The sequence below is a fragment of the Macaca nemestrina genome, chromosome 2 (genome assembly GCF_043159975.1).
Source record: "Macaca nemestrina isolate mMacNem1 chromosome 2, mMacNem.hap1, whole genome shotgun sequence".
NCBI lineage: Eukaryota > Metazoa > Chordata > Mammalia > Primates > Cercopithecidae > Macaca > Macaca nemestrina.
Genome location: NC_092126.1, coordinates 128,711,304 through 128,739,257, shown reverse-complemented (window position 1 = coordinate 128,739,257; position 27,954 = coordinate 128,711,304). Strand labels below are relative to the sequence as shown.

At 40.1% G+C, this 27,954-nt stretch overlaps 2 long non-coding RNA genes across 14 annotated transcripts in view; one reads left to right on the top strand and one right to left on the bottom strand.

Annotated features, from left to right (window-relative positions):
- On the bottom strand, positions 1–27,944 carry LOC139361993 (uncharacterized). Of its 7 annotated transcripts, none has more exons than XR_011620162.1 (6): positions 27,237–27,929; positions 23,333–23,493; positions 13,038–13,228; positions 12,569–12,666; positions 10,372–10,528; positions 1–265 (listed from the first exon to the last, which is right to left on the bottom strand). It is a non-coding gene; the product is annotated as an uncharacterized lncRNA (long non-coding RNA). The 7 variants fall into 7 exon arrangements; XR_011620160.1 differs by lacking the exon at positions 1–265 and adding an exon at positions 8,423–8,671 and having other exon boundaries at positions 27,237–27,926; XR_011620157.1 differs by lacking the exon at positions 1–265 and adding an exon at positions 13,714–13,847 and having other exon boundaries at positions 8,699–10,528; positions 27,237–27,944.
- The window catches only part of LOC105483418 (uncharacterized), a 135,509-nt gene continuing 135,031 nt past the window's right edge, over positions 27,477–27,954 (top strand). For 6 of the 7 annotated variants that reach the window (XR_011620168.1, XR_011620164.1, XR_011620167.1 and 3 more), the window contains exon 1: positions 27,607–27,729. This is a non-coding gene — a long non-coding RNA (uncharacterized lncRNA). The other variant, XR_011620166.1, reaches the window with a different exon arrangement.

Genomic DNA, 27,954 nt, shown 5'->3' with positions numbered 1-27,954 from the left:
TTTATTTTCTGGTAAGAAAAGAAGCCAACATTTTAGAATTACTAGAAAATTATTGGAAAACCTTTCCCTTGTTGTTATACAGAATTGCCAAGCTGGGCCCTATCTCATGGTCTTTGTGCTTCTGTCCTGGCAGGACCGCTCTTCCTCCAGCTTAATCCTTCATGTCTTTCAGGGATCACTAAGGTCCCTGCTCAAATGTCATCTCTTCAGAGAGGCCTTCCTTGACCACCTGAATGATGAAGTTCCTGCTTTCCAGACAGTTGACCTTTCAGAGGGGGAATTACAAGCAGATTAATGACAAGAAACAAATTAAGGGTAAGGGACATCCAGAATAACAGGGTGGGAGGCTGGGAGAGGGCTCTATCGGCTGGTCAGCTGAGCCCACCCTCACGAGTTGACATTTGAACAAAAGGCAGGAGCTTGCTCTGTGCATTCAAAGAAAAGGAATCCAGAGGCTGAATTGGAGTTACCAAGAGGACAAAAGTGGGAGATGTGATCAGCGAGGTAGCTGATCACAGTCCAGGCCATGGAAGCTATGATACAACTTTAGATTTTGCTGAAGGAGATGGAATGTTCTAAGTAAAAAAGGTAACATAGGCTAATTTCCTTGTGATCATTCTGTTGCCTTTTGGAAAATGGACTGTAAGAGATTAACAAAGGAAACAGAGAGACAGGGGTTCCTCCTTTGTCATTTCCTTGGGTAAAGAGATCACGTATTGTGAACTCCCTTTTGGTTTCTGAACTGTGATCCACTGACTGCTGCTCTCTGAACTCCGTCAAGGCTGTCATCCTGGACCCCGGGATTTATCTTCTTTCCTTGTGCATCTGGCGTTTGTGGTATGCCAGCTGCAGTGCCAAGAGTAGGGACAAAAACCTGGCAACCCACAGTTATTGATAAAACCAAGGGATAGCATAACCTGGAATAAGGAAAAGTTACACGTTTTCAGATGTGCCTATTTCACCCAGTGATTTTTGTAGGTTTGTGAGGCTTATTTAACAGAAGAATGTTTCAAGGGGTGGAGTGGGAGAATTAGCTGTTTTGTTTTTCCTTTTCCTCACTCTTTTACTTGTAAAAATGTTTGTGAGACACGCACATGGACTGAACATCAGAAGGAAGATTAGCAAGGAAGAGGAAAAATCAGATTCGTGCTTTGAATCATCTGGCAAGGGCAGAGAGGTCCCGAGCTCAAAGGAGGCTCTTCTGCCTGAAATAACTCATTTTGTCGGCTCAGCTCTGTGGCAGGGAGATGTTTCAAAGCCAAGCTTGTGTCCCGGCTCTAGCTTACTTGAAGGAAACCCCTGGAGTGGATTCTAGCAGGGACACAATGCCATTGGTTCAGTTTGGGACCCCAAAGTGCCAGGGGGTGAAGTGTCCATGTGGTGTGAATATTATTTCCAGGCTCCCAGTGGCTGGCAGCCAACCCAGTAGCATCCTGTTACCATGACAACAAGGGGACCACATCTCCTGTGACATCCAGTGATGGCTGCAGGCGAAAGGACCATGAAAAACCATGCTATAAAGCTTTCTGCCTTTGTGTGTGATTTTGAAGAGCCCACTGTCTTGAGCCTGTTTGAAACAGAAAATGAATTGCAGATGGACTTGTATAAGAGTTGCTCTGGAGAAAAGCCTTTGGAATCTTAGAACATTCCTGTTCCCCCTCCCTCTTTACTTGGTATCAACTGGTAATGCAATGGCTTTTATTCATCCTAGGTATCGCCTTGAACTGGAGTTGAAAGTGTCTGCAATTCCACCAGGACCAAAACTTGGGGAGATAAGAAGATCGGTACGCCAAGACCAACAAATAAATTACATCTGTGTCATAGTTACTCGGTTTTCCTAACATGGCCTGGGCTCAGGTTAACATTCATTACATGGAGCCTCTCTGGGTCTTAATTCTAACTTGAACCTTAACATTCCAAGATTTAAATAACTGCCTTTTGTGGCTTATTTTGCCTTGTTTCCTTAGGGGTACCAGGAATTTGCATAATGCTAGATCAAAAGTCCTTGAAATATATGATACAGGAACGTTTTGCAGAACAAGAATGATCTTTGTTCTGTGAAGGAAACCAGGTAGTGGCAAGACTTTACACACTGACCTAAAAACTTAACCTCTGCCAATCAATTATCTCCATGTCTGTTCTCTTTTTGAGAGATAGGAAATGTAGACCACAACACCAGGCAGACAATAGATCTATCAATGTGCCTCATAAGGCAGACATTGCAAGGGACATCAACTGGATGGCTCCTCAGAAGAATGTGAACAGCGGCTATCTGGAATTAGGATTTACTGACTTCTGGAGTGGTATGCACTCCAATCTGGTCAATCTGATGGGTGCATAAATACTCTGCAGGAATCTCAAGCTCCTTTGTTCTCCTAGTAGCATCCATTTGCCTTTGATTTGACTCACCCTGTGTCTCTGTTTTCACTGGGAGTCTTTTGGTAATGGATGGGATGGAGCAGGGCTGCTGCCTTTGCACAGTTCCAGGGCTCCCTATTCTCATTTTAGTCTGTCACTGAGTTTTAAATGGGGATTTTACCCCCAAGAAAACATTTGACAATATCTGGAGTCATTTTTTGGTTGTTATCACTGGGAGGGGGCTTGCTAGCACATGTAGTAAGTGGAGGCCAGGGATGCTAAACATGTTGCAATCCATAGGACAGACCAGCCCCCCTCCATCTCCCTGGCCATCAGTGATTATCCTGCCCCAAATGTCTATAGTGAGAGGCAGAGAAACCCTGCTTTACATAAAAGAGCCGATCTTCTATACAAATGGCCAAAAAACATATGAAAAAAAAATGCTGAACATCACTAACGATAGGGAAATGCAAATCAAAACCACAGTGTGATACCACTTTATTCCCAGAAGAATGGCCATAATATAAAAAAAAATAGCTGTTGGCGTGGATGCAGTGAAAAGGGAACATTCCTACACTGCTGGTGGGAATGTAAACTAGTACAACCACAGTGGAAAACAGTGTGGGGATTCCTTAAAGAACTAAAAGTGTAACTACCATTTGATCCAGCAATCTCACTACTGAGTATCTACCCAGAGGAAAATAAGCCATTATACGAAAAAGGTACTTGCACACGTATGTTTACAGCAGCACAATTCACAATTGCAAAAATACGGAACCCGCTCAAATGCTTATCAATCAAGTGGACGAAGAAACTGTGAGATAAAGATATATACACACACACACATACATATGTATACATACACACACACACACACACACACACAATGGAATACTACTCAGTAATAAAAAGGAATGAATTAATGGTATTTGCAGCAACCTGGATGGGATCAGAGACTATTATTCCAAGAGAAGTAACTCAGGAATGGAAAACCAAACATTGTATGTTCTCACTCATAAATGGGAGCTAAGCTATGAGGATGCAAAGGCATAAGAATGATACAATGGACTTTGGGGACTCAAAGGGAAAGGGTGGGAAAGTGGTGAGGGATAAAAGGCTACAAATTGGGTTCAGTGTACATTGCTCTGGTGATGGGTTCAGCAAAATCTCACAAATAACCACTAAAGAACTTAGCCATGTAACCAAATACCACCTATTCCTCAAAAACCTATGGAAATTTTTTTTTAAAAAAGAAAGAGTTGATCTTCAACATACTCCCACACTATTCTCCCTCACCCCAGTATCCTTCAAGGTGGCCCTACAAGGATTCAGGACAGAAAATATGCATGCATTTTATTTTACTTCCAGATTTTAATAGTCTCTGTCCCACTAGGGAATATCATGTTGTTATTGAGAGCAAATGGACCGTGGAGTGAAATAAACTAGGATTGCTTTCTTCAGGTCCACCTAATACTAGCTGCAAGGCCTTGAACTAGTGACATAACTGCTGCTATGAACTCAGTTTCTTTATTTGTAAATGAGGAGAGTATTATCTGTGGTGAGGAATAGAGAAGAAAATGGATTTAAAACACAGAACACCCTATCTGCCCCATAGTAACACCGAATAAGTGATAGTTACACAAAAAAGCTAGGGCTAGACTTCTTAAGCGGAACCTTTTAACAGGCACCATCAGCAAGCAACTGTACTAAGCAGAATGAGTGATTGCTGCATTTATTATTTTTATTGCAGGTAGTTGGGAAAATATATAGCAGTCTCTGTGTCAAATAAAAATCCCCTTGACCACCATCCACTCTGTGGGAAACTGGTACTGTATGTATAGTGTATGATCTTTGGTATGGAAGTATAAGAAATCAAGATAGAAAATATTTGCAACTACAAACAAAAGCAACTGAGAGAAGAAGAAATGCCAAAGTCATAAAAAATTAAACAATCTCTTGGATTTTGTTGTAACATCATTTTGGAAAAACTCTTAATTAGGAAAAAAATGCTCTTTGGGGGAGATACCGCTCTAATCTGGAGCCATTTAGCCTAATGATATTTGCCTGTACCTCCACCCCCAACCTGCCTCCCCAGAAATGTTTTGGAGATGTCAGAATTTCCAAGCAAGTTTCCCTGTGTTCTAATAGGATTCTGAGAATGCCTTCAACATGGCTTATGATGGATGTTTGTGATGGAAGGCCCCTGTGGTTTTCATTTTGGACTTGACTTAATCAAAAACAATCATGCTAACAAAAGAGGGGGGAAGGGAGTTTGCTTCTCCCAATTTTTCTATTGTGTGGCCAATTTAATGTCAGGATTTCTCAAGGGGCTTTAAAATACAAGACAGCAGGAAAACAATTTAATATAAAAATGCCAGTGTGGACTAAATCTAAGTAGAGTAAATCAAGCATGAAGAGATAGAGCATCTTAAGGGTATAGATTTTTGTGTGTGTGTTTTAAATTTTAGTGTTCAATAGCCCAGTGCCGTGGTGTTTGAAGTTCCATGCACGAACATAACTGCTCAGAAAAGGCTTTCAATAGCCACACACCAGCAGGTACAAGAGCACCTCTCGCAAGAATCTTCAGCCAGTCTGATTTCCCTGTTGGTTAAATGTGATGAGAATTTATGACACAATGCTGGCATTCCGTGCCTAGATGGAAGAAGAAACTGATTGCATCATGTGACATCCAAACCGACTGAAAATATTTCTGCCAGTCAACGAGCATACCTGAAATTACTCTGTAAAATTTTCCTTTGGGTCAAAGCATTGTAGACCCCTAAGTACAGACATGGTATTCTAACTGGCAATAGCAATGCAGTGGCTATCAACCTTGGCTGCATATTAGAATCCCATGGCGAGTCTTTCACAAAATATTGATGCCAGGCAATATCCACCAGGATGTATAGTTTAATTAGTGTCAGCATGAAAATATTCTCCCACGTAGTTTTCTAATCTGTAACCAGGGTTGAAAACTACTGCAATAACAATTTCAGCTCTCGTCTTTGGATATATTTTTTTCTGCTTCAAAACACCTGTGGATTCCCACAAAACTTCTTCTGTCACAGTGACTCACTTTGACATTGATTCACGAGATAGAATCTTGGGCTGGAATAGGGAAATAGAGAAACTGGAGAGAAGTACAGGAATGACATACATAGCTGGAACAAACTCCATGAGCAGAGTAATGTTAAGGTATTTAATGACCAATATAGCATGGGCCCTGAGCTATCAGAACAGAGGCTACTTAATACCGGGTCTGTTTGTTGATATGCCCCTAACTTTGAGAATCTCAGTATGAAGATGTTGGCACCTGCTGATTCTTTTACACTGTGAATTTGTACTACTGCTAGCAGTCTCCTAGCAAACACCCAAGTCAGAGGAGGAAAGGAGGCAGTTAAGAGAATTTGGGGACCAAGGGTCTGACTGACTGTCTAGTTGTGTGACTGACTGTCTAGTTGGGGAGAGAAGGGTTAAAAATAGAGCCATACTAGAGAGAAGGCTAATAGGTTTGGGATAAAACACCAGATGTTACCTACTTCCCAGGGTTGCCTTGCTTCAGCCATATTCTTGGGTGTTCAGATGTTTTATAAACATAGTGCCCTTTGTAAGAATTCTAGAGATGAACTATAAAAAACTTGGAGTTTTTTTAAAGGCCTTCTAATGAGAACCAATGGTTCTCAATGAATTCCCACAGGTCATATAACAACCAAACCATAAATTGTAGAGCTTGAGACTGAAGCAAGGGGTCACCATGATATTGTGCATCATTAAACTGGTGACCTTCTACTTATCTCTTGGTGGCCCAGGGAGTCAGGGTGGGGGGAGCTTTCTCCTGCAGATTCAATCATTTCTGTTCCCTGAGAGCACAAGAATTTCCAGGGGAAAGAGGAGATGCTTTTTTTCCAACTGTTCCCTGTTCCTCCAACCCCATCTTGGCTTCAATCAGCATTTTATTTTATTATTTTTTATTTTTTATTCTCCTGCAACCTTCCCTCTGGCAATCCTGGTCTGTTTGTATAAGGCAAAAGTTGAAAATGTAAGTTGGTGTATAATTGAAAATTCATCCTTAAAAATTGGCATGTAATTGTCCTCTGACATGGGAAATTTGCCCTGTTCCACATTAGTCAAAGATGTTCTTTGACGTTAGTCCACCTTTGACTAATTTCAAGTTGATCTGGAAAAGTGATGAGAATTGAAATAGGCATGTTTTTGCAGATATTGAGCATGTTCAAGACCTTAAGATAAGAAATCTAAAAATCAATTTATGCCATGTGCCTTTAGATACATTTCTAAGTTATAGTGATTTATGAAAACATTTGCCATATACCTTCTCCCTACTTTCTCTACAAATGCTTAACTGCTGGTGGACAAGATTTTCTTTGACAACAATGAAGCATTACATTGCCGAGCTGTTACTTATGTGATATTTGAGGTCAAGAGGATATTTGATCCCACCATCACTACCACCTTCAAAGACAAGATGAGTTAATCTTATTTCCTAGAAGTTCACTAGTAAGTGAAAAATGTCCCAGTGGTGAAGATAGACTGTTAGTTAAAGGTCATTCCAGCTTTATTGTGGAACACCCTTCATTCCTGGTTCAGAATCAGTGTTTAATGTTTGTAGAAATGATTAATGATAGGTTTTCATAGACAGCCTTGAGACTGTATTCCCAGCCCTGCTGAAACTGCATCCGTATTCATCTTTTATTCATTTTTAAAAATGTGTTTGTTGTTGTAGATCTGTGGCAGAATGGTTTCAGGTTAATTATACTTTCTGTCACATTACATCCTTGTCCAGTGAAAAGATCTTCTTTTGTTCTATTTGGTCACCATTCACCCATTTCATTTTCACATGTCTCACCCCCATTTTTGCAGATGATATTCTTTATTATTTTATAGATTTTTTTCTGTTTTTAACCCTTTCCCCCACTAAGCACTATACATTTAAGATTTGCAATGCCCAATAGGACATCAACTGCATGATGCAGTGTTCTCTTCCAAATAAGGGAAAATGAGCTGGCTGGGATTGGGAGCTCCTCCCCTCTCCCAGTTGGATGGGCTGTATCCAGCTTCAGGTCCCCCGAATTCTCTAGATGCTATGAGCAAGAGCATACAGCTCCTTTAAATAGCCAGCACCCAAGCACAGGCTATTTTGTCCCTGCTTGCAAGGGCTCTCACTAGTCCTATAAAAACGGATAGGTTTCTCTCCTGGAGCATAGCTCAGGAGACATTTAGCTACCCTCTGGCCTGAGAACACCTTTCCATAGAATGCTGTGATAAAAGGCAACTGGGCATCCAATATCCTCCTGCAGCCCTTCTCCCTAGACCTTCTATTCTGACCATGTGAAGTTTCTATAGTGCACGACAAAGCCTTGCACTTAACAACTCCTTTGTTAAGTGTGTAGCCCTTTGCTTCTGCCTGCTGCATAATGCTCTGTGATGTACATCTAATGCTTACCTAATCTCTCCCAGTAATGGACATCCAATTTCTTGCCCCCACAAACTGTGTACAAAGACCATACCCCTGCCTTTTCATGAATCTTTGTGAAATTTCCCCTGGAGTAGAAGTGCTAGGTCACAGGAAATATATATATATATATATACACACACACACATATATATATATATATGTAATTTGCCTGAGTAGTTCCAGATTGCTCTACTATGAAAACTTGCCTATCTGCACAAAGCTGATTGGCCTCAGGTGGACACCTGATCCAGGCTGAGTCAGTTGGATTCCCTCTGGAAATTTAGAGTCAGGAAAGGGAGTCTGCCTAATCATTTGACTTGGGGATCTGCAGTCTTGAGAGACAGGGGAGTGGCCTGTTTCTACGCACACGTAGAGTGATAGAGAAAGCCTTTCTACAAAGAAATGAGTGAAGTGAGCTGCGATGAGGTGAAGAGAGGAGAGACCACCAACCACAGAGTTGGGGAGATCCGTTACTGGTTGTCTTGATTCATTCTGGCTATCTAGTGCTGGGGTCCCATCCGTACTGAACTGAACTGTTTCCTCCCTTCTGAATTCCATAGTATGTTCTCGCACATTTCCCATTCCAAAGCAAGACTCAATGAATTTCCATTACTTGTGACCAAATGAGCTTTTAATATAAAAGAGATTAATCCTCCTGAAAATCAATAAGAAACCCAAATTTGATCTGAATATTTTACGAATTTTGCTGAAACCTGTGTTCTACAGGTTTTGATAAAGGAAGTTTTGGTTTTGAAGAAATGCTGAGTTTTCCATTGATTTTCTCATGAGAAATGGGATTCTTCTATCAGATATAGGCAGTAAATACTCATTCTTGAATTTCTATTAAAAGATTAAAATAAAAAAACCAATAACGTATATTAGAAAAATTTTATAGGACCAAGACCCTATAGAAATTAGACAGCAACTAGCAAATGTGAAGACAGCTGTTTTAATGTGTGACTTTCAAGTAACCTGGTTGGCATCATGTACAGAGTGCATATCTGGTGAACTGAACTTTTCCTATTTAAATCTTTTGTATCATAGTATATACATTGCCCTTCTGCCTTTGGCTGTAAATGTTAGCATAACCTTTAACATTGTAGGCTTTTCTTTTCTTTATCTTTTTTTTTTGAGATGAAGTCTCACTCCTGTCACACAGGCTGGAGTGCAGTGTTACAATCTCGGCTCACTGCAACCTCCGCCTCCTGGGTTCAAGTGATTCTCCTGCCTCAGCCTCCCACGTAGCTGGGATTACAGGTGTGTAACATTATGCCTGGCTAATTTTTGCATTTTTAGTAGAGACAGGGTTTTGCCATGTTGGCCAGGCTGGTGTTGAATTCCTGACCTCAGGTGATCCACGTGCCTCGTCCTCCCAAAGTGCTAGGATTACAGGCATGAGCCACTGGCCCAGCCCATTGTAAGCATTTCTTTAGTCAAGTGATTCTTCTCTAACCTGTCCTTTGACTAAAATGTTTGGATGGCTATACTCAGGTTTGGTTGGTCATTAGCTTTTCAAAACATCTTTTCATAGGGCTGGTTTAAAAAAATGTCTGATTGAGTTGTGTTGGGCCAGATATATGGGAGTAGATGGATTTAGTATCATTGAAAATGGTTGCCTGACTAAGAAATATATGGAGGCAGTGAAAAGAAATTCTTGATGGCAGTACATAAAAATGTGGTTGATAAAATGCCAAGATACCTTCTCTTCTTCTGGGTAGCAACAACACTAAAGGTAAACACTGCTGTTTCTATAGTTTTATGAGGAAAATGGTTTTCCTCATTCTACTTCACTGGGACTACCCCCTTCACCCTCCTTTATATCCTGTCTCAGGGTTGGTCCATCTTCTGTGTAGTCGTTGCCCAATAATTTTATCTTTTCTTTCCTCCCATTGTATTTTTCTTGGTTCATAGCCCATCTGTTGTGAATCTCAGATAAAATGTAGTAAAAATTCAGATTTATGGCTAGGGAAAATCAGAATCAGGTGGTTTGCAGTTAAAGCGAAACAGATTCGTAACGGCAAAAATCTAGCAAAATCACTTGTGAAACTAGAATATATCAAGGCCTCTTTCTAGAAAAATAAGAAAGATAAGTAAAAATGACCGGGTGCTTTCATTTGAACATTTCTACATGGTCAATGCATAGATCAGAAGAAAACAATTGAGGTGGAAGGGAAGCAGTGGCCAAAGGCCTATGAGTTTACCAAAAAGAAACCTTCCCCCCCACCCCAGTTTGTAAGCTCTTGCTTTTCCCAGGAAGATAAAAGGCAGAATTTCAAAGCCACATTTTTTTTTTGGTCCCAGGAAATGTTTTTGTGTTCATATTATTGTTACAAAGTTAAACTTTTTTCTCTTATTTGAACAAATGAATCGCTGGATTATGCCACATGTTGAAGTTGTTAACCTCTTTTAGTAATTTAAACTTTATGAATCAGAATAAGTGAATGAGGGCATTCCAGTCCTTGGCTTCCAGGTTACAGGACAGTCCCTCTCACTGAACTTGGACTTGTATGGATACTCTCCTTCCTGTGAACAGAACTTGCCTTTTGAAATCAGATGACTTGTGGGAGAGAATGTGGTGGTCATCTGTTGGCTGTCAAGCCTTTCTTTCTCTGGGAGTTGCTTTTAAAATAGGTGGGATCTGGGGGGAGTAACTTGTTGGAACAGAAAGCTGCAAAAAAGTGAAGCTTGGTCCACAACCTAGGGTTTAAAAGAAATTTGAAAATTTCATTGCATGCTCTACGACTCCTTTTTAATAACCCCTAGCATAATTCACACATTTTTCTACCTGCTTGGCCCCTGTGGGGATTTTGTAATTCCTGGTTTAGAGGATAGACAAATGGCAGTCCAGACTATTCATTCATTCATCCATCCATCCATCCATCCATCCATCCATCCATCCATCCGTCCATTAACAAGAGTTTACTTCGTGCCTTTTCTGTGCCAGGCACTGTGTTACATGTTGAAGATAAAACTGCAAGCATTATCAAGTCTCTGTTATCTAGGAATTTAGAGTTTGGTTCAAAAGATAAGCATTACTCTTAGCAATTCTACTGAGTGAGTGCATAATAAGAAACAATTAGAAATATATTTAAGTCCTGTAAAGGAATGAAACTGGCTCTAGACTGGGAGAAGGCATGTGATAAAAAGATTCTTCCCAGCAGAACAACTGAGCTAGGATCTTTAGAAGGAGCATGGGTTAATGGATGAGAGAAGGGTGTGAGAGGACACTGTAGACTATGGAGGCAGTGATCACAAGGCCATGTGACACCAAGGGCTTGGCAGGGCCCACAGGACAGTCAGAGGGCCAGTGCAGCTGAGCACATGGGGAACTGGCTCCATTTGAGGCAGATGAGCTACATGCACAGTAGGCATCTCTGCGAGGGCCTCACAGATTGATTAGGGCTTTTGCTCATTATACTAAGAGCCACGGGAAGTTATTGAAGGAACATCAACAGAAGGCAGTGCTGTGACATGGTAGGTGTTTCACAAGGGACACTCTGGCTGTTAAGTGGAGAATGGAGGGGAATAGAGCAAGAAGGAAGCAGTGAGACAGGAGTAGGCTATCTCTAGGAGAGAATGGTGGCTTTGTCTAGTATGGTGACAGGGAGCTAGTACAGTGGTTGGTAATCAATTGATGGGAAATAACAATAGACAGTCCTAGGTGATGGTTAGGTGTAAGGTGAGGGAAAGACGAGTGCAGGCATCAAGAATGAAAGAATGATTCCAAGATTTTTGACTATGGAATAGGAGGGAAGTTAGTACATGTTGATGTGGTAGGCTATTATGGAGGGTGAACAGCCCTGCTGTATCTTAGTCACTAGTGTCTGGCATCCTCCCTCTGTTTGTGTTTCATTTCCAAGTCAGTCTTCCCTGAGCTGCAATTTGAGAGATGATGTAATGCAGAGATTTTGGAAGGTGACCAGTAGCAAAAGGAACAACAAACTTTTACCAAACACTCACGTGCCAGGCAGTGAGTTAAGCACTGGGATTCCTGGAGTGAGGAAAAGGAGATCACGTTACTGCCCTCTAGGAGTGTCCAGTCTAATAGTGTAAACAAACAATAAATAATTATGATGACTTTGTTAACGATTTTTGTTTCTGTGATAGGTACCATGAGAGTATGGCTAAGTGAGCTGATCTGCTCTGGTGGGAGGGGGCAGGATCAAGGTAGGTGGAGAATTGCAGCTTAAGTGAAGACCCGAATGATTAGCTGGCAATAAGAAGAAAAACAAAACCTTCCAGAAAGAGGAAATAAACAGTTTTTAAGGTCTAAATGAATCAAAAATATGAAATGTTTAAAGAACTGGCAGAGATGTCCTTCTATCTGGTGAAAGTGGGGGATACAAGAGACAGTGACTTATGTCAGGAGTGGGGTATAGACAGGTTCTGGCAGATTGGCGCTCCTGGTTTCCACTTACTTGGCATCTGAAAGCTGTTTTTTGCCTCCTCTCCCCATTCCTTAGAACTCAAAGGAGACACGAGGAATTGAATTGGGAGGGGCTTGGCACTAACAAAGCAGAAATTGTCAAGGGAAGGGGGAAGAGGAGCTATCTACCAGTGAGAGCAAGGAGGGTGGTCTCTGGGAAGAGCTTTTGACTCCCTATTTCTGACTCAAGCCCTGATTCATCCCTTTTATTTTTTGCAATTAGCTTCTTGGTCTGGGATAATTTTATTTGATTACCCTTTAGTTCCCATTAGTTCCTGAGCTTATTTTGACCAGGGTTATAGAAAATGTACCATATGGTGACCAGCTTCTTCAAGTCACCCACAGAAGTGTTTTCTCTTGAGTACTTCCCTGGCTGCCTTCTCCAGATGATGTGGCTGTCATTCTTGTCCTGGATGAGAAAGGAGATTAAGATGGTTTATAAGAAATAAGATGTCACAGTGAAATAGTCTCAAGGCACCATGTACCTTGCCAGTTTTCTGTTCTAACATATATTATGTGGTATAAGATGCCCTATAATTCTTAATTTTTTGTTTAAAAAGTGTTCTCCAGTCTCTTTTCTTGGCTTTAACCTCTTTGACCCATCCAACAGAGTCCTCTTTTATTGTGTTTTAAGTTCTTGCTGTGGGCTACAAGAAAAATAGGCCTTATGAAGAGCTCTGTCTCATAGAATAATTTTCTTGAAAGGAAGAAAAGTGTCAGGGAGCATTTTAATCTTTCTCATTTTCTAGATACACTCAGCTGAACATTAATTTGAGGTACCTCTTTAGGAAGGAGATCATGCATGTCTTATCTCAGCGACTTTTCTGATAATTCGAGCCGTGTGCCTGTTCTCAGATTGGGAGTTTCTTCTCGGGCGGTTCTGGGGACAGCATGATTGGTTATATCTTGGAAATGAAATAATCTCCCACTTGTACAGTTTTGCTATCACAGGTTTTCAAGCAATTGCTCCTCTGTATTAATACAGAAAAACATAAATAGCTTTTAGGTTTGTTTTGCAACAGATTAGGCACCTTCAATCTTTTTCCTTGGTGTGTGCACATGCACATGCCTGTGTGTGTGAGTGTGTGTGTGTGTGTGTGTGTGAGGAGGGGCAGCAGAGAAAACACATTGCCACGGGAAGAGTGCACAGGACAGGGAATTCGAAATTCCAAATTAGAATCTTGGCTCTGTTTGTCTTCCAGCTATCCATGTAACCCTGAGCTAATCATCCCAATGCCCCAGATTCAATTTCTCCATGTGTAAAATAAAAAAAAATTTACACAATAAAATAATGTAAAAATTATGGAAATAACAATAATAATAATAATTCCCACCTATCCTCATCAAAATGAGGTTTTGAAAATATGAACAAATGCTTTATGCATGAGAAGACAATTATTAGAATTACTACTTCTCTCTCTCTGGGTAGTCGATAATTCATTAGTCCCTTCATTACCAAAGATGGGGAGTGGCATGATCTGACTTGCTGGTGCAGCATGGCCTGGAGGAGAGCTCAACTGGAGGTGGGGGCGCAGAACTATGGTGGCTGTAGTTGTCCAGGAAAGAAAGAGCACAGTGGCAACAGAGAGGCTGGAAAGAAGTGGAGGAATGGAAGATAAGATAGAGTGGACTGATTAGAATTTTTATGGGGGAGATAAAACTTGAGTTTAAATCATTCAAGAATATGGTGAGTTCTTGGGGACAAATATGTAGAAAAGTGTGCTCTGGGAAGGAATAGGTCGGCGAGGATTGGGTGGAAACTACTCCTTATTTTGTTTTTAATGTCCAAAGTCATGTATTTAGAAATGCAAATGAAGAAAGTTGTTTTCCATGTAAAAGATCACAAGCCATCAAATTGATGATTTTTCATTTTAAGTAATACATGGCATGAATAATTTCTTTATTAACTTCCAATCACTTTAAACTAATTTCTTACAGTATGGCAATGGCAACCTTATAACCCCAAAGAAACTTAAACCTTATAGCATATTGAAAATGACTTTTACGTTTTATTGAACAAAAGGATCACTTAAAGCAGAATCACAATGTCCATGGAATACATTAAAACACAGGCTCACATTGGCTGGTACATACTCATTGTTAATAGAATCAGAATAAACACATATCAATACCAAACTATGCAATAAAACCTGCATTATTTATCTACAGAATGGTAATAGAGCTATTACCCGATTTACTTATTCTTTTTTTAAAAAAATATTGCTGAGGCCAGGGGCGGTGGCTCACTCCTGTAATCCCAGCACTTTGGGAGGCTGAGGCAGGTGGATCATGAAGTCAAGAGATCGAGACCATCCTTGCTAACACAGTGAAACCCCGCCTCTACTAAAAATACAAAAAATTAGCCGAGAGTGGTGGCGGGCACCTGTAGTCCCAGCTACTTGGGAGGCTGAGGCAGGAGAATGGCGTGAACCAGGGAGGCAGAACTTGCAGTGAGCCGAGATTGCGCCACTGCAGTCTAGCCTGGGCGACAGAGCAAGACTACGTCTCAAAAAAAAAAAAAAAAAAAAAGTATATATGTATATACGTGTGTGTGTATATATATATATAGCTGAGTGGCAAATGTACAGCATGTGGATATGAGTTAGGTGTGTTGAAATATCGCAGCAGCAGACAGTACATTTTGGAGACTGTGACTGAATTAAATGAACTACAATAAGTATGTCTACTTTCATTACATTCTCTACTTCTAGATCTGCTAGTACACACTTTTTTATGAGAGGAGTTAATATACCATTATTATTCATTGAAATAAATGAAGGACACATGTGTATGTCACTTTTCATTAACAAATTATTGTATATTATCTAGCTATATTTGGGAGAAAATATTTTTTAAATCTCCTAATTTTTCTTGCGTTTGATAAGCATTTATTTTACCATATGGGAGACATTGTTCTAGGCATGGAAATTCATGCAGGACAGACAGATATTATTTCTGACCTTCTGAATGGGAAGACTGACACATACCCCAAAATGAGGACATGCCAATTAGTAAAATAACTGTAAGTTGTAACATTATGCAGGGCCTAGTATATGTGAGGGGGATTTGGGCTTTAGTCTGAATATGATGGGTAGGTTTTGTAAAGTTCTGGGCAAGGGGTATTGAGTCCAGCTACAGATTAAAGACTATAATTTTGCTATCTGGTAAAGAATAGATTGGGCAGAATAGAATAGCCAGTAAGTGCAACCCAAGAGGCTCAACATCATTAGTCATTAGAGAATGCACATCGAAACTATAATGAGATACCACAGTGAGATATCACTTCACACCCACTAGGAAGACTGTAATCAAAATGACACATATAGTAAGTGTTGGCAAGGGCATGGAGGAATTGCTAGTGAGAATGTAAAATAGTGCAGCCGCTTTGGAAAACAGGCAATTCATCAAAACGGTAAACATAGAGTTAACCATATGACCTACCAATTCTACTCCTATGTATATACCCAGGACAATTAAACACTTGCACATGAATGCTAATAGCAGCATTATTCAAAGTAGCTTAAAAGTAGAAGTAAACTAAATGTTTATCAGCTGATAAATGGATAGATAAAATGTGGTATATCTACACAATGGAATATTATTCAGTCATAAAAAGGAATGAAGTTCTGATATATATCACAACTTAGATGAACCTTAAAGATATTATGCTAACTAAAATAAGCCAGTCAGGAAAGACCACATAGTACAGGACTCCTTTTATATGAAATGTCCAGAATATGCAAATCCACAGAAACAAAAGGTTGATTAGAGTTTGTCAGGGGTTTGGGGGTGGGGATGAGGGATGACTGATAATGGTTATGGGTTTTTTGGGGGGAGCAATGACAGTGCTCTGGAATTAGTGTTGATGGTTGCAAAACTCTACAAATATACTAAAATGAATCATATATTCAAGTGGATGAATTCTATGGTATGTGAATTGTGTCTAATTACAGATGTTGAGAAAAAGAGAAAGATAAATGAAAGGGGAGACTAATGAGAACATGTGTTACGTGATTACCCTCTCTTCTTGCTACCAGTTAGAACGGGCCAGGCCATGGAACTACTCTTGGGGAATGAGTGTGCCAAATATATAAGTGCTAGCAGTGAGAATTCCTTCCATGTCTCCTTCTGTACCTCTCCTTCAGTCCCACAAAATGACCTGCCATTTCTCTGAGTGAGCCATGCACTTTCTTTCTACTTACCTTTGCTGAGGTGTGACTATGCTTTCTTTTCTTTCTCTCTCTACTAGGAAAAAAAATTCACGTGTTCTACAAGCTTAGTTCATATTCCTCCTTGAAACTCTCCTTGGTTGCCTGGCCCTATAATACATCATTCTCATTTTCTGTAAGCCCTTGACATGTGGCTTGTGCCTCTGCAAGATCTCAGCCACATAGCATTTCAAAGACTCGCTTTGAATTCTCTTTCTCTATCTCCTTCTCTCTCTTCCTCCCTTTTATCTTTCTCGCTTTCCTTTCTCTCTTTTTCTCCAACTCCTATCTCTGTCTCCATCCACTCATTTTTCACAACCAAAAGGAGTTTCTTTGCCACTTTAAAGTCCCTACACTTTTCTCCTGTTATCCAGTATCCATAGTTCTGTTCACCATTGGTTTCCTAAGTAAGGGTATATGTATAACAGACATTCATTCTTCTTACAGAGGTTCGCCTTATTCTCGTTACAACAATTCTCTTCCTCCTTACAGAACTTAAGTTTTGTTGGAGATTTTCAGCAGGAGATAATGAGTAAATTTTTCATAATCCATTCAACAAAAGTTTTCAGTAAGTATTTATGGAGCACTTACGACATGCCAGGCACTAGTTCCCAGGAATACAGCTGGGAAGAAAACAGTCCAAGGACTCTGATAATATATAAGATCAGAGCATGACAAATGCACTGCAAAGACTTATATTGGGTAATGTGCGATAGGATGAGTGAGAGGCAGCTTAAATTTGGGTGGGCAGGCAAGGATGGTGAGGAGGTGGCATTCGAATGTGATCTGAATGACAAGGAGGAGCACAAAAGCATTTTTGGTAGAGAGAACAGCTCAGGAATAGCCTAGTGTCAGAAGGCACTTGGAATGTTCAATGAACTGCATAATGTTTAGCATAACTGTAATTTGGTACGCAAAGGAGAGAGAGAGGCATAGGCACAGCTGAAGAGTTAGGCAGCGGCTAGATCTTATGTTTGAATGTTGGGGTAAGGCATTGAGATTGCTTTTAACTGCAAGGGGACACCATAGGAAATTTGACACATGCACCAGTCTTTAAGTGGGTTGAAGTTTAGAGATTTCATGTGTTTATATTTATTTTTTGCCTATAAAGAAAGTAACACACCAGTCCAGAATGTGAAAAAAAAAAAAGTGGAGAAATGGGCAAGAGGAGAAATGAAGCTGTTTACTCTACTTGAGCATCCAAAATGAAATACACAAAATATTGATCTCCAAGTGAACAAAAGATAACCCCTAGGGATGCTATTGCCAGAGGTGGCACAATAAGTATTGTGGATTTCATGTATTTGCATAGTTCGATTCCAGTTCAAAGACAACAGGAAAGGATTCTTTTTTAAATCAGGGAGAGTTTTAAAAGCCTTTCCATTGCCACACAGAAGAGAATGTACATCTTTTTTTTTGATTTTTTTATATGGTATCTCACTCTGTCTGCAGGCTGGAGTGCAGTGGCGTGATATTTGCTCACTGCAACCTCCACCTCCTGGGTTCAAGCGATTCTCCTGTCTCAGCCTCCCGAGTAGCTGGGACTACAGGTGTGCACCACCCTGCCCAGCTAATTTTTGTATTTTTAGTAGAGACAAGGTCTCACCATGTTGGCCGGGATGTTCTCAATGTCCTGACCTTGTGATCCACCTGCCTCGGCCTTCCAAAGAGCTGGGATTATAGGCGTGAGTCACCACGCCTGGCTGAGAATGTATATCTTATAGGGGAACCGATGAGAGATCCTATTGCTTAGAGAGACAAAGAACTGTAGCATCACATATTTCCAATCAGAATTTGAAAGAGCATTTTGGGGGAAGCAGTGCATCCCAATAGAAACCCAGTAAATAGATCAAAAGCTTCAATAATGTTTATTCCTTTTGAGTATCACAAATTCCACTCCCAGGAATTTATCTTAACGTAAAGATCATAGACCTGCACAAGCATTAAAGTTTCAGGGATGTTCCACCATTTTTTAAAAAAATAGTAAAATTTGGAAACCTAAATAGCCAGTAATAGAGGAATGGTTAAAGAAATACTCCTATGCAATGTAGTATTCTGCATAAGGCACAATAATGTTTAGAAGACTATATAATGACAAAGATTTTTCCCATAAAGTATGAATAAGTGAAAAATATGACATCACTCCTTACCCCATAATTGCTGGCTAGATGGGAAAAAATTAGCTTATAAAATACCATATATATTTTGCTATTAATTGTGAAATTGTATATTTTAGAAGAAAACTTTTCCAAAATGTTTAAAGTGGCCATTTTCAAGATGTTCCATAGCAGAAGGTTTAAAACTTTCTCCCCTCCACTTTTTTTCTGAAATTTCTGAAATGAATATAAGTAAAAAGTTAATAGAATTAATCCAATGATTAAAAATTAGTAAAAATAGCTAAATATTTGCCTGCTGTGTGCCAGGCACTAAATGGTTTACCTTATCATCAATAAACTTATTTATGATAAAGGATTACAACCACTTTCTGACACGGATACTATTATCAATACCATTTACTTTTGATAAGACTGAAACAAAATTAAAATACTAACAATGGGCCCGGCGCGGTGGCTCACGCCTATAATCCCAGCACTTTGGAAGGCCGCGGTGGGCGGATCACGAGCTCAGGAGATCGAGACCATCCTGGGCAACATGGTGAAACCCCATTTCTACTAAAAATACACAAATTAGCTGGGCATGGTGGCACCTGCCTGTAATCCCAGCTACTCAGGAGGCTGAGGCAGAAGAATCACTTGAACCAGGGAGTTGGAGGTTGCAGTGAGCCAAGGTCGCACCTCTGTACTCAGGCCTGGCAACAGAGTGAGACTCTGTCTCAAAAAAAAAAAAAAAAAAAAAAAAGATGCTAACAATGTACCCAAGTTGCGCACCTATCAAATATCGGCACTGGGTTTAGCACTGCAGGCAGTCTGACATCACAGTCCACCCCTTCAATGGTGACATTATACTTTTATTAATAGCAAATGCTTAAGCAGAAAGTAAAAAGTCTGTCTGTGACCAGAGAGTATGAGAGCTGTTTGCTCAAAAAGTCATTGTTTAGAGATTATCACCAATTCCTCAGTGAGGAATGGCTAGAGACTATGTGTCATTTATTACAAATTTTATAGGATGTAGATTTCCTTATAGAATTCAGGTTCCATTGTTTTTCATGAGACTCTCAGGTTTTACGATTAAAGAACACATCAGGGTATTCTCCTATGTAGGTCCTTGGACAAGTGAATCATACTAGACTTTATGAGTCAAGATTCTGATGTCTCCACAGTGGGAAAAATCAGACAAGCTGACTTTACATAATTCTGACTTAGCTGGGCTTCATTCTATCTGGGTTTGCAATGTACTATACCACCTTCACTTATGGTGGCCTTATTGTGCCTGTTGGCTTGGGTTAGATCTTGTTATGTACACTTTTTATAGAGTTAGACACTATCCTTGAAATAAGAGCATGCAATACGAGGCATGAAAAGAAGACTTTGTAGCTGGTGTGAGACTGGAATGAAATTTAGAAAGAGGCTGTAGTGAGAATTGTCCATAATTGTGACAACAGCATGGATCATGTGACATATATTACTGAGTGCTTGGTACTTGCCAGGCTTTGCACTAAGTGCACATAATATATGTTATTTGCATTTACTCCTCACAATAGTCTATGAGATGGGTATTTTTCTCCCACTTTAGACATGAAGAAGCTGTTGTATAGAGAGGTAAATTGTCCATGGGCATGCAGCCAGTACTAGTGTTTCTGATCACAAAGCTATCTTTGCTTCCACAGTGGCAAAATGTATCTTTCACAGCCACTAGCATGTCTCTGTTCCTTCCTCAAAAATAAATCCTTAAATTATTGTTTTAATTCTTAGTTTACTTCTACTAGGTGATAAAGAAATTAAACATTTTTCTTTTCGTGAGCTTTCAGCATCCTTTGGAGAGAAAGAATCTTTTCCCTTGTATTATAAACACTCTTCATTGAAATGTCTGTATTCCTTCAGCTGCCCCTGGGGATTCATGTTCCTGAGTTGGACTGGCAGAGAACGTGATGTTTCTCCACGAGGGACTCTGGGAGTAATCTGATCATTGTGAAATGATTTCAGTAGTCACTGAGTCAGAGTGGCTGGAAGATTTTGAAATCTGACAAATTCACACCCTTTTTTATTTACCTGCCACTGTGACGTACTCTGGATATTCCCAGGCAACATGGTTGATGTCCCGTTACTCTGGCATCTGTAAGGAACTGAGAGGCTTTCTTGCTTTACATCTCTCTAGCCTGTCCTTCAAGCAGCATCGGTGGCTACCACTACAGGAAGAGCTAGTCTTTGTCAGAGGATTGGGCTCTTTTCTGGCCTTGAAAGAAATCAGAGCCATGTTACTGGGACAGCTCCTCTGTCTTTACCTGTGTCTTGCCAGAAATTCCTAACTGTCAGCAGTTATGCTGTGTTCCTTCCCAACTGGACATTCCCATTTAAATGTATCGTCACTGCGGCCAGGGTCATTTGCAGCTTGTTTTTAACATGGCACCTTTCCCCCATGGGTCTTCTATACCCCTGTCCAGTCTCATGTTGGTCCTGAAAAAGATACCCTTATTCACTCTGATGTTTAACACACACTCTCAGGGACTACGGTGTTTACAACCTCACTTTCAGCACTGCATTTTTCTTTTAGTTTGTTCCTCAATGAATGATAATGCATTTAAAAAGTAATCACTCTTTTTCTTATACAAATAATAATCAATGTTAATTTTAGAAAATCAAATAGAAAAAAATTAAAGTTGCCTACAATTAAAGTGGCCAGAGATTGCTAGCGTCAACATGCAGGTGCCTTCTCTTCCTATTGGCATGTGTTCTATATTTTATGAGTAGAGGTACACATACAGCTATGTAGTTGTGAACATTTATTTTGAAAATTTGGGAAGAAACACAGCATTTTTAAAAATTTTGGCCTGGTATGGTGGCTCACATCTGTAATCCCAACACTTTGGGAGACCTAGGTGGGAAGATTGCTTGAGGCCAGGAGCTTGAGACCAGCTTAGGCAACATAGGAAGACTCTGTGTCTACAAAATATTTAAAAATTAGCTGGATGTGGTGGTGTGCACCTGTAGTCCCAGCTAATCAGGAGGCTGAGGAGGGAGGATTGCTTAAACCTGGGAGGTTCAAACTGCTGTGAGTCATCATTGTACCACTGCACTCCAGCCTGGGTGAGAGAGCAAGACCCTGTCTCTCTCAAAACACATAAACAAAAAAAAAAAAAAAAAAAAAAAATCTCCCAAACTTACTGTGGTTTTAGCTAGTCTTCCAAGGAAGATGAATACATTTCTGTTTGAGATAATTGTTGTTTTGTTCAGGCCAACACTTATGTTTCCCTTAGTAAAAAGTTATAATGTGCATATATTATAGTATACAAATATTTAGTGTAGAATTTGAGAAATTCTTACATATATATACACGCCTATATAACCACAGCAAAGATCAAGATATAGAATATATTCAGACCCCATTCCTAGAAGATTCCCTCATGACCCTTCCCAGTCAATAACCCCTTTTCCTTAAGAGGAAACCACTATTATAACTTCTATCACCATAGATTAGTTTTGTAGCTCTTGGACTTCAGGTACATGGAATCATACAGTAATTATTCTTTTGTGTCTGATGCTTTTGCTTAATATTGCATCTGTGAAAGTCACCCATGTTGTTGAGCTTAATGGTAGTCCTTTTTTGTTATTACTACATAGTGTTCCTTGTCTCAGTATACTACAGTTTATTTTGTTGATGCAGCTTTGTATTGTTTTCCATTTTAGGCTCTTATGAACAAGAACTGTGTTCCAAGGCTGAGGCATTTGCTGTGATTGCATCTTCTCCAACTTCTTCCTCTGGCCTTCCCTTTCCCGACCACTGTCAATCTTGAAGAACCCCCTAATAATCTTTTCTCATGCTAATAATCTCCATCTCACTGTCTACTTCTTGACCCGACCTGCAACAACAACCCTGACGGATTTATTATATCAAATTGGCTATGGTGTTTTACTTTGCTGTGAGACTTGGAAATTCTGAACCTTATGAGTCAAGTTTTCATAAGGCCCTGAACACAAAAGAGATGAAAACTGGCATGCTAGGTGCAATGTCAGAGTGAATGTAATAATCAAAGGTGATTTTCCAAACATGAATGAACATTTTCTAGGTTTTTAGGCAAAAATTTCATGTAAAATGAGAAAAGTGGTGTGTTAGGAGGTATAATCTGGCTTTGTATGTATAAAATGAATTGGAGAAGAAACCTTTAGACAAATACAATCGTTCCAACATAAGGAAACAATAAGAAGGAAGGGATGTGAGAGCCTTTGTGGAGAGAGGAGGAACAGGTTGAGGGCACTGTGGCTGTGTGTAGAATTGTCAATGTGGAAAGTGGAGAAGTTAATGATGCCACCAATGCTCTGAATCCAGATGGCCAATGTAGCATTTTTCATTCCATTCATTTGAGCTTTGGAGAAGAAGAAAAGAGTGTAAAGGAGCATGCTTTTGAATAATATAGATGTCAGGAAGAAATACTGGTGTGTGGGTAAGAAGATGCAGAGTTCAGTTTTAGAGCTGGTAGAATGATAAGAAAAGTATACATCAAAGGATAGGAGAGGTGAGTCTTTTGTGTAAGGAAGGAATTAACAAAAGAGATAAAGATTGGTATAGCAGGGTTATGTCTTGTATTAGTTATCTATTGCTGCACAACCAATTACCCCAAAATGTAGTAACTTAAAATGACTACATATTTACGATTTCACAGATTCTGTGGGTCAGGAAATCAGGTGCCACGTATAGCCGGATCCTCTAGCTTTGGGTTTCTCACAGGGCTGTGGTCATCTCAAGACTTGCCTGGGGAGGATTCGCTTCTAAGAACACTCATGTGTTTGTTGGCAGGCTTCCAATCCTTGTGGGTTGTTGGAGTGAGTTTCAGCTCCTCATAAGCTGTGAACCACCCTTGGTTTCTTGCTATGTAGGCATCTCCATCGGGCAGCTCACAACACGGCAGCAAGCTAGCAAGAGGGTAAGAGAGAATGCCAGCAACAGAGACAGAAAGCCAGTGAGATGCAGGTAAGACTGCAACGACATCATGGAAATGACATCTCATCACCTGTGTTATGTTCCGTTTGTTAAAACTGAGTCAGTAGGTTCTGTGCACAAAGGAAGGGGATTCCACAGATGCCTGCATACCAGGAGGCAGAGGTCACTGGGAGCCCTGTCAGAGCTGCCGACCACATCTACATAAAGCAACATTCCAGGATATGGTGCTAATTCACTACAGAAAAACTCTCTAAGCATTTTTTGCCTCCTACAACCTTGCTGTTAGAAACTTCCATAAAGTATTGGAAATGTTTTCCTTCGATAGAAGACCATATGTCACTGGAGGTGTTTTTGTCTTTACTAATGCACCCAGTAACTTGATTTTAAAAGTGAACTGTGCAATACTGTATAATTTCAAATGCTTTGCTAGCAAAAATGTATTACCTTTAATTAGACTGATTTAAAGCTGTTAAGATTCTTGTCAGAAATAATTTTTAAGTGGATGTGTCAAGATAAAAACAGCAGTTGTCAAGTGAAGAAAACGGTAATTTGTGCATGTGCTGTCTGGCTTATGAGCAGTTGGGTCTTTAAATACTAGCTGAGCATTTGTGCTTACAATCCCTTGTATAACAGCCACTCTGGCAGTTAAAGATTCAAACTGTTGAAATGCTATTGTTTGTGGTAAATATTTGTCCTATGACTAGGGAATTAAATTTGTTTCCTACTCTGTAATATAGACAAAAGCACCACTAAGAAGAGAATGCATTTAAGCGATTCAATTTACCAATTGGTCCAGCAGAGAACATGAGCAAAGCATTCTGGGTGATTACAGTGGAATAAAGATAATAATAAAGACCGTTCTTTGATGAAAGCAAACCAGGTGACTTGAAGCATTTGAAAAAGCTTGAATTCTGTTTTGCAATCTTTTTAGGCTATTCATTTCTTTAGCAAGCTTTTGTTACTGGGCAGTGGAAAGGTGGACTTTTTCTTGACTCTGTGGTGGGGTTTCTTAGTAGTGGCACTATTGACTTTGGAGACATATAATTCTTTTTTGGGGGCAGGGTGTCTGTCCTGTGCACTGTAAGCTGTTGAGCAGCATTTCTGGCTTCAACCCTCTGGATGCCAGTAGCTCTGTTCTTCCTCATCCCCACCCTAGTTTTGATAACTAAATATATTTCCAGACAATGCCAGACGTACTCAAAGGTAGGGGGAAGAAGGGAAAATCACCATGCTCTGGGAATCAACATAGCTTTTGGATATACTTTGGCTTTGTGCCCCTACCCAAATCTTATCCTGAATTTATAATCTCCAGGTGTTGAGGGAGAGACCTGGTGGGAAGTGATTGGATTATGGGGGCTGTTGCTCCCATGCTATTCTTGTGATTGTGAGTAGATTCTCATGAGATCTGATGGTTTTATAAATCGTAATTTTTCCTGAGAAAAGCTCTCACAGGCTGTTCTGTCTCCTGCAGCCATGTGAAGAAGGTCCTTGCTTCCCCTCCCATCGCGATTTAAGTTTCTTGGGGCTTCCTCAGCCATGTGGGAGTGTGAGTCAGTAAAACTTTTCTTTATAAATTACTCAGTCTTGACCAGTTCTTTATAGCAGTGTCAGAAAGACTAATACACTTTTGGATTAGGGAATTCTAAATTAATAAGATTTAATAGATTAAGTTTATAAATATTTTGTCTTTTCTGTTAGTCCCCCAAAGCATCCACATGCTATGTAAGATTATTTATTCTCTTATTGATTCAGTTAATAGGCATTTGTTAAGTGCTTACTACCTGCAAAAGACATTACCCAGGTATTAGGGAGATATGGAGAAAAATAGATATAGATTTTTTTGTCCTGAAGAAGCTTGAGATGTGAGGCAGTGGGGCGGGGATTTAGGTCATTCATACGCATATATTGTGCACACTATAATGCAAGTAGAAAGCACCAAGTTTGAGCAAAGAGCTAAAATTTTCTGAAATGTTGTAGATATCAGAAATAATCTAAATAGAAGGAAATAATTTACATTATTTTCTTAATTATTTCCATAATTTACATTTTTCCTTCTATTTCAGAAATTTCAGAAATAATGTAAACAGAAGGAAACGAACTTCTATTTTTCTCTTGCAGACAAGTGGTGGGTTAAAAGCTCAACCCTGAGCTGAATTTAATAGGGTGAGGTTGACCTGGAGTTTAGGCGTATGAGAATAGGTTTTGGGTTGGGACTGAAACTCTGGAATATAGCATCAAGTCTAATGCGGCAAGGCAGAGAGATGGAAACCCAGCCTGAAGCCCATGGTTCTCAATCAGAAGTAGCAAAATGGAGGCAGCACATTCAAGGGGACTAACAGACACAGGTACTGGAGAAGGTCCCAGAAACACAGACAGCACCTGGTGCCTTTGATAGGAAAACTGCTCATAGCCCCATGGAGCAATGAGAGCTGTAAAAGCACCACACTGGTTTGATGAAAGAGAGGCCTTTCAATGGAACCAAAATTATTCCTCTCCAATGTATAGTGCTCAGAAACTCAGCAGTGGTGTATGGAGAGCAAGTCCAAACCAAATAGAGGCCGCAGAAGACGAGATATCAAAAAGTTATCTTTCCAAGTACCTACCACAGGCTGGCTGCTTGCCCAACATCTCCATCATTAGAGCTTTGATGTTTGAGCCAGGCTTCTGAAAAAAGCAAAAATTCTCCCAGAGATGGCATTAGTAGCCACAAATCTCTTGGTGGTACAATTCTCAAAGTATATTCCTAAGACTTTTAATGGGTGGTGTCATGAAGAGTTCTATTAACAAGTGTGTTTTTGGAATGACAGGTAAAACAAGAGAAACATACGCCTTCACTGTAAAAATTGTCAGTCTTTCAGGTACACCATAAACCTCAAATCGAGGGATATGATGGGAAGCCTTTCCCAGATTTATTTGACTACAAAGCTATTTCATTGTGTAGCATCTGTGCTTTGGTAACTCTGCCTTGTTATGAATGAGTTTGTGAAATAAGTGGCTTTTGCCAACTGTCTGAACTTTAAGTGATAGGGAGATTGCAGGGAAAATACATCAGCATGTGAGTATTCACAGACCCCTCCCTCCCTCACCTGCTATGAAAAAACTGACTTTGCCTGCTTGGCCCACCATTTCTCCTGCTCTGCCTAACAGGTTGCTGGCTTGATAACCAACTTCTTAGTTTTTATTATTACAATCACCGTAAGTGGTCAGGAGATTGTAGCTCATTACTCTAGAAAGGTCAAAGAGTAAATGGTAGGGTAAAGGAAATAGAACTATTAAAGGGGAAATTAAAAGTGGGACCATTTGAAGGGGATGGTTGTCAGTATTTGAGCAGGCAGGTGAGTGGCCTTGAGAGCAGACTTCATGCATCTTGGAACTTTCAAAAGGAGGAATGGTTGGTATTTGAATGTTTTTTTGAGTTCTACAAAAGTAATTTTGAAGTTTTTTTTCCAAACCAAACTGTAGTAAATACAAAGTGTTTTTTATTTACTTATAACTTCTAGGATGGATTTCTTTAAATGTGAAAATGAGATCAAGTGGGATTTTAAGGCAGGATTTAAAAGGTCTGTGTTTATAAGAATTATTCCAGAAAATATTTAATGGGAAGCAGAGGTCATGGGTTAAAGTGAAAGAGGGTCAGAGGATGTGCGTATCCTGGTAACAAAGACAGAATGGGATGATATGGTAAATACCTGTCATTTTTGTCTTTTCTACTTACCTCTCAGAATACCAAGCACCCTATTTCTAGGGACAGCTCTTCCACTCCATGTGGTTCTGAGGAGCTGCCAATCGCAGGACATGGCCCTGCAGCCGTAGGAATGAACATAAAAAGTAGGCCTGGCCAATCATAGTAACTGGTTTCCATGGCCACAGGGATGAGCACATGACCCAATTCAGGCCAATCAGAGTCCTTCCCTGCAGTTTCATAGAGAGAGACAATGGAATAGAGAAGCTCTGGTGTTACTAAGCAGGAAATGAACGCCTAGAGTTGTCTGCATCCACACCTCTTTTACCATTTTCTCATTCAACCTGGCCATGAGGAAGAAGCCAATCTATAGAAAAGGAAGAGGACAACAGGTAGAACCTGAGCTTGGAGATAGAGGGAGATGGCAAAATGTAATCACATTATCTAAGTCACTGGGCTTCCTGGGCCAGCTTACTACTGGATTTCTCTGCTGTTTGAACCCATTGTTCCAGTTTGGCTTAACTCAGTAAGTTTAGTTTCTGACACTTGTAACCAAAGGAGTCCGGGTGAATCAATGTTCTGAGTGCCTTGAGGACAGAAATCTGTCAGTGACTGCAATGAGGGAGAAAGACCATACTGATGGGGTGAGAAGGTGTTGCTGTCAACTTCCCATGAGCCCCATTTGCTTAGAGCAGGTCCCGATAGTCTAAAGAGGGAGTGGGAATCATATAGGAGTGAAAAGTGAGAAATT